We start from the raw sequence: 7613 nt of genomic DNA on the forward strand, positions 1-7613 counted from the left end.
AAATATACCTGTGATTTTAGTATATTCACAGAAGTGTGCAACCAGCATCACTATCTAATTTTAAAACATCCTAATCACCTCAAAAGAAACCTTGTACTGGTTAGCAGTCACTTTTTTTTTTTTTTTTTTTTTTTCCTTTTGTGGAGAACGGGGTCTCGCTGTATTACCCAGGCAGGTCTCGAACTCCTGGGCTCAAGCTATCCTCCCGCCTCTGCCTCCCTGAGAGCTGGGATTACAGGCGTGAGCCACCGCGCCCGGCTAGCAGTCACTTGTATATTTTACATGGAAGTCCCTTGTCAGATAAATGATTTGCAAATATTTTCCCCATTCTGTGGGTTGTCTTTTCACTTTCTTGGTATTATCTTTGAAGCACAAAAGTTTTTAATTTTGATAAGGTTCAATTTGTCTCTTTTTTCTATTGTCACTTATGCTTTTGGTGTCATATCTAATAAACTGTCATCTAATCATAGGTCATGATTTACTTCTACGTTTTCTTTTAAGAGTTTTATAGTTTTATCTCTTATTTTTAGGTCTATAATCCATTTTGAGTTATTTCTGTATATGATGTGAGTTAGGACTCCAAATTTAGTCTTTTGCGTGTAGATATCCAGTTGACCCAGCACCATTTGTTGAAAAGACTATTATTTCCCCATTTAATTTTCTTGGTATTCTTGTTGAAATGAATTGACCACAAATATAATGGTTAATTTCTAGACTCTCAATTCTGCTCCATTGATCTATATGTCTATTCATATGTGAATATTACACCATTTTGATTACTGTAGCTTTGTAGTAAGTTTTGAGATCAAGAAATATTACTTTTCCATCTTTATTCTTTTTCAGGTTTTTTTTTCTATTCTGAGTCCCTCGTACTTAAGGAAAATTGGCAATTGCCTTCAAACAGGCAGTTTGGATTTTGATAGGGATTGCATTGAATCTGTAAGATCAATTTGGGGAGTATCGCCATCTTAACAATATGAAGCCTTTCGATCCATAAACATGGTCTGTCTTTTATTTACATTCTTTCAGTGATGTTCTATAGTTTTCGGCATACAAGTCTTGTGTTTCCTTTGTTACATTTATTCCCAAGTATTTTATTCTTTTTGATGCTATTATAAATGGAGTGGTATTCTTAATTTCCTTTTTGGATTGTTTATAGCTAGTGTATAGAAATAAAATTGACTGCTGCATATTGATCTTGTATCCTGATCAAGTATCCTAATTACTGAACTCATGTATTAGTTCTAATAATTCTTTGTGGATCCCTTAGGATTTTCTATATACAAGATTATATCATCTGCTTATAGAGATAGCTTTACATCTTCCTTTTCAAACCGATGCCTTTATTTCTTTTCTTTGCCTAACTGCTCTGGCTAGAACCTCCACTGCAAGGTTGACTAGAAGTAGCAAGAGCAGATATTCTTGTATTGTTTCTCATCTTAAGCAGAAACTTTCACCATCAAATATGATTTAACTGTCAGTTTTTTATAAGCGCCCTTCATTTGCTTGAGGAAGTTCTCTTCTATTCCTGGTTTGTTAAGTGTGTTTATTATTTTTAAAAAGTGTTAGATTTTGTCATGCTTTTTCTTTTGTTTGTTTGTTTGTTTGTTTGTTTTGTTTTGAGACGAGTTTTTCACTCTGTCGCCCAGGCTGGAGTGCAGTGGTGCAATCTTGGCTCACTTCAACCTCTGCTTCCCAGGTTCAGGTGATTCTCCTGTCTCAGCCTCCCGAGTAACTGGGATTACAGACACGCGCCACCACACCTGGCTAATTTTTGTATTTCTAGTAGAGATGGAGTTTTGCCATTTTGGCAGGGCTTGTCTCAAACTCATGAATCAAGTGATCTACCCGCTCGGCCTCCCAAAGTGCTGGGATTACAGGCATGAGCCACCACGCCCAGCTTTTTTTTAAAAAATTATTTTTTATTTTTTTACTTTAAGTTCTGGGATACATGTGCAGAACATGCAGGTTTTGTTACATAGGTATACGTGTGCCATGGTGGTTTGCTGCATCTATCAACTAGTCATCTAGGTTTTAAGGCCTGTGTGCATTAGCTATTGATGCTGATGCTCTCCCTCCCCTCACCCCCCTCCCACTGACAGGCCCTGGTGTGTGTTGTTCCCCTCCCTGTGTCCATGTGTTCTCATTGTTCAACTCCCACTTATGAGTGAGAACAAGTAGGAACGCTTTTACACTGTTGGTGGAATGTAAATTAGTTCAAACATTATGGAAGGCAGTGTGGCGATTCCTCAAGGATCTAGAACCAGAAATACCATTTGACGCAGTAATTCAATTACTGGGTATATACCCAAAAGAATATAAATCATTCTACTATTAAGACACATGCACTCGTATGTTTATTGCAGGACTATTTACAATAGCAAAGACATGGGACCAACCCAATGCCCATCAATGATAGACTGGATAAAGAAAATGTGGTACATATACACCATGGAATATTATACAGCCATAAAAAGGAATGAGATCATGTCTTTTGCAGGGGCGTGAACGAAACTGGAAGCCATCATCCTCAGCAAACTAACACGGGAACAGAAAGTCAAATGCTTTATATGCATCTATGAAGATGATCATGTGGATTTTGTCCTTCAGTCTATGAATATAATGTCTTAAATTAATTTACACCTGTTAAGCCAAGTTTGCATTCCTGGAATAGGTTAGATTTGGTCATGGTGTATAGTCCTTTTTGTATGTTGCTGGATTTAGTTTGCTAGTATTTTGTTGGGATTTTTTTTGTGTCTATATTCATTTGGGATATGGGTCTATAGTTTTATTTTTCTTTTCTTGTGATATCTTCTTCGGGTTTTAGTATCAGGACCTCTTAGAATGAGTTGTGAAGTGTTCCTTCTTCTTCTTCTTCTTTTTTTTTTTTTTTTGAAGAGTTTATGAATAATTGGCATTACTTTTTCTTCAAATGTTTGGTAGTATTTACCAGTGAAGACATTTTAGCTTGAGCTTTTTCTTTGTAGACAGTTTTTATTATTATTATTTCAATCTCTTTATTGGCTATAGGTCTATTAAGTTTTCAGTCATTTCTGGAGTTAGTTATGACAGTTTTCGTCTTTTTAGTATTGGTCCATTTTATCTAGGCTATGCTAATATGTTGGCACATAATTGTTCATAGAATATCCTTATAATTTTTTTTATTTCTGTAAGGTTAGTGATGATGTCCCTTTTTTTCATTCCTGGTTTTAGAGTATTCTCCTTATTTCTCTTGGTCTGTATAGCTAAAGGTTTGTCAGTTTCATTGATCTTCTTAAATAACCCACTTTTGGTTTCATTGATTTTCTTTATTGTTTTTCTATTCTCTCTCTCATCTATTTCTGTTCTAATCTTTATTATTTCCTTCCTTCTGCTTGCTTTGGGATTAGCTTGCTCTTCTTTTGATAATTTTTGAGGTGGAAGATTAGGTTATTAACTTGAGATTGTCCTTTTTTAATATAAGCATTTACAACTGTAAATTTCTGAGTACTGCTTTAGCTGTATCTCATAAGTTTTGGTATGTTGTATTTCCGTTCTCACTCACCTCAAAACATTTTCTAATTTCTATTGTGATTGTTTTCTTTGACCTACTGGTTATTTAGGAGTATGTTATTTAGTTCTTACAAGTTTGTGAATTTCCTAAATTTCCTTCTGTTATTGATTTCTAATTTCCTTTCACTGTGTTTGGAGAATGTTTTTTTTTTAATTTTTTCTTTTTTTTTTTTTTTTTTTTTTGAGACGGAGTCTTGCTCTGTCGCCCAGGCTGGAGTGCAGTGGCCGGATCTCAGCTCACTGCAAGCTCCGCCTCCGGGTTCACGCCATTCTCCTGCCTCAGCCTCCGAAGTACTGGGACTACAGGCGCCTGCCACCTCGCCCGGCTAGTTTTTTGTATTTTTAGTAGAGACGGGGTTTCACCGTGTTAGCCAGGATGGTCTCGATCTCCTGACCTCGTGATCCACCCGTCTCGGCCTCCCAAAGTGCTGGGATTACAGGCTTGAGCCACCGCGCCCGGCCAATTTTTACTTTTAACAAATTTATTGAGATGTGTTTTTGTGGCCCAACATATGGTCTGTTTTTGACAATGCTCCATGTGCACTTGACATGAACATGCATTCTGATTTCGTTGGATGAGGTATGTTAGGTCTAGTTTGTTTATAGTGTTGCTTGAACTTTTTATGTAGAAGTGAATTTTCAGATGTTCTTATACCACCATTTTGGAAGTGGTTTTTCACTACAGTTAACAGAAAATAGCTTTAGTGTGATGTCCTTAAATAAAGAACAAGGATTTTCCTTAGGTTGACAGTGTAGGCAATAATAAAATAACTTACTTAGCTTGCACTTATCAGTTGTTCAGGAAGTGCCTGGTCAAGATGTAACCTTGTTGCTGATCACTTCTGTTAAATGCTGTGGTATTTTCTTTGACAACTTCCCAAACTATAATTATTAGTTGAAGAAGTCAAATTATTTTCCTGGCAGTGTCTAATGCCAAAAGCTATGATCAAATCTTTAAGAAACCCCTGAATATAAAAAAACAAAGACTGAACGTGTGATTTTGCCACCCAGAATGCATTTGGCAATGTCTGGAGATATTTTTGGTTATCAGAACTGGAGAGTGGTACAAGCATCTAATCGGTAGAGGCCAGGGATGCTACTGAACAACCTATGATGCACAGGGCAGTCCCCCATGACAAAGAATGATCTGGTTCAAAATATCAATAGTGGCAAGATTGAGAAACCTTGGTCAAAGATTAAATCTAATCTGTGAGATCAAAAGGAAAGAAATTTTTAAATTTTATTACCAAAACCATCAAGCATATACTATGTGTCTTTATTTTGTTTCATTGAGGAAAGGAATTCAGAGGCACAAGATAGAAATATGTTTTTGAAGGTGATAGATGACAAACTTGAGATTCAGGATGTATTACCAAAATCAGCAAGAGATTAGCATAGGACAAACAGTATTAATAGAAATAGTCTCTCTCTTTTTTTTTTTAGTGGTCACCATAATTTTATTTCTTTTTTAAAAAATGTAATTTCAACTTTTACTTCACCTTCAGGGGGTACATGTGCAGGTTTATTACATGGGTATGTTGCATGATGCTGAAGTTTGGGGTATGAATAATCCCATCACCCAGGTGGTGAGCGTAGTACCCAATAGGTAGTTTTTCAGCCTTTGCTCGCTGCTCCTCCCCCCTCCCCACCCCGGCAGTAGTTCCTGGTATCTGTTGATCCCATGTGTATTCAGTGCTTAGCTCCCACTTACAAGTGAGAACATGTGGTATTTGCTTTTTCCCTGCATTAGTTCGCTAGGATAATGGCCTTCAGCTGCATCCATATTGCTGCAAAAGACATGATTTTGTTCTTTTATATGGCTGCTTAGTATTCCATAGTGTATATGTACCACATTTTCTTTATCCAATCCACTGTTGATGGGCACCTAGGCTGATTCCATATCTTTTCTACTGTGAATAGTGCTGTGATGAACATATAAGTGCATGTATCTTTTTTGTAGAATGATTTGTTTTCCTTTGGGTGTATATCCAGTAATGGGATTGCTGGGTCGAATGGTAGTTCTGTTTTAAGTTCTTTGAGAAATTTCAAAACTGCTTTCCACAGTGACTGAACTAATTTGCATTCCCACTAACAGTGTGAAAGTGTTCCCTTTTCTCCACAGCCTTGCCAGCATCTGTTATTTTTTGACTTTTTAATAATCGCCATTCTGACTAGTATGAGAAGGTATCTCGTAATGGTTTTGATTTGCATTTCTCTGATGATTAGTGATGAAGAGCATTTTTTTCATGTTTCTTGGCCACTTGTATGTCTTTTTTTGAGAAACATCTGTTCACATCCTTTGCCCATTTTTAATAATTTATTTTATTTTATTTTATTTTCAGTTCTGGAGTGCATGTGCAAGAGGTGCAGGTTTGTTACATAGGTAAATGTGTGCCATGGTGGTTTGCTGCACCTATCAACCCATCATCTAAGTATTAAGCCCACGTGCATTAGCTATCGATCCTAATACTCTCCCTCCCCCCACGCCCTGACAGTCCCCAGTATGTGTTGTTCCCTTCCCTGTGTCCACGTGTTCTCATTGTTCAGCTCCCACTTATAAGTGAGAACATGTGGTGTTTGGTTTTCTGCTCCTTTGTTAGCTTGCTGAGGATAATGGCTTCCAGTTCCATCCATATCCATATAAAGGACATGATCTTGTTCCTGTTTTATGGTCACATAGTATTCCGTGGTGTATATGTACCACATTTGCTGTCTTTTTTTTTTTTTTTTTTTTTTTTTTTTTTTTTTTTTTTTGAGACGGAGTCTCACTCTGTCGCCCAGGCTGGAGTGCAATGGCATGATCTCGACTCACTACAACCTCCACCTCCCAGGTTCAAGCGATTCTAACCACCTCAGTCTCCCAAGAAACTGGGATTACAGGCATGCACCACCATGCCTGGCTAATTTTTGTATTATTACTAGAGATGGGGTTTCACCATGTTGGCCAGGCTGGTCTCAAACTGCTCACCTCAAGTGTTCCACCCACCTCAGCCTCCCAAAGTGCTGGGATTACAGGCATGAGCCACCATGCCATTTTCTTTATCTGATCTATCATTGATGGGCATTTGGGTTGGTTCCATGTCTTTGCTATTGTGAATAGTGCTACAGTGAACATACGAGTGCATGTATCTTTATGATAGAGTGATTTATATTCCTTTGGGTATGTACCCAGTAATGGGATTGCTGGGTCAAATGGTATTTCTGGTTCTGTGTCTTTGAGGAATTGCCACACTACCTTCCACAATGGTTGAACTAGTTTACATTCCCATCAACAGTGTAAAAAGCGTTCGTATTTCTCCACAGCCTCACCAGCATCTGTTGTTTTTTGACTTTTTAATAATCGCCATTCTGACTGGCATGAGAGAGTATCTCACTGGGGTTTTGATTTGCATTTCTCTAATGATCAGTGATGTTGAGCTTTTTTTTCATATATTTGTTGGCCGCATGAATGTATTCTTTTGAGAAGTGTCCTTTCATGTCCTTTGTCCATTTTTAATGGGGTTATTTGCTTTTTTCTTTTAAATTTGTTTAAGCTTCTGTGGATTCTGGGTATTAGACCTTTGTCAGATGGATAGATTGCAAAAATATTCTCCCATTCTGTAGGTTGTCTGTTCACTCTGATGATAGCTTCTTTTGCTGTGCAGAATCTCTTTAGTTTAATTAGATCCCATTTGTCAATTTTTGCTTTTGTTGCAATTGCTTTTGACGTTTTCATCATGAAATCTTTGCCCATGCCTCCTGAATGGTATTGCCTAGATTTTCTTCTAGGGTTTTTATAGTTTTGGGTTTTACATTTAAGTCTTTAATCCATCTTGAGTTAACTTTTGTATAAGGTGTAAAGAAGGGGTCCAGTTTCAATTCTCTGCATATGGCTAGCCAGTTTTCCCAGCACCATTTATTAAATGGGGAATTATTTCCCCATTGCTTGTTTTGTCATATTTGTCAAAGATCAGATGGTTGTAGATGTGAAGTCTTATTTCTGAGATCTCTATTCTGTTCCATTGGTCTATGTGTCTGTTTTTATACCAGTTCCATGCTAATTTTTTTTTTTTTTTTTTTTT

Source organism: Rhinopithecus bieti, unplaced genomic scaffold (genome assembly GCF_001698545.2).
Source record: "Rhinopithecus bieti isolate Rb0 unplaced genomic scaffold, ASM169854v2 scaffold_25764, whole genome shotgun sequence".
Classification (NCBI taxonomy): domain Eukaryota; kingdom Metazoa; phylum Chordata; class Mammalia; order Primates; family Cercopithecidae; genus Rhinopithecus; species Rhinopithecus bieti.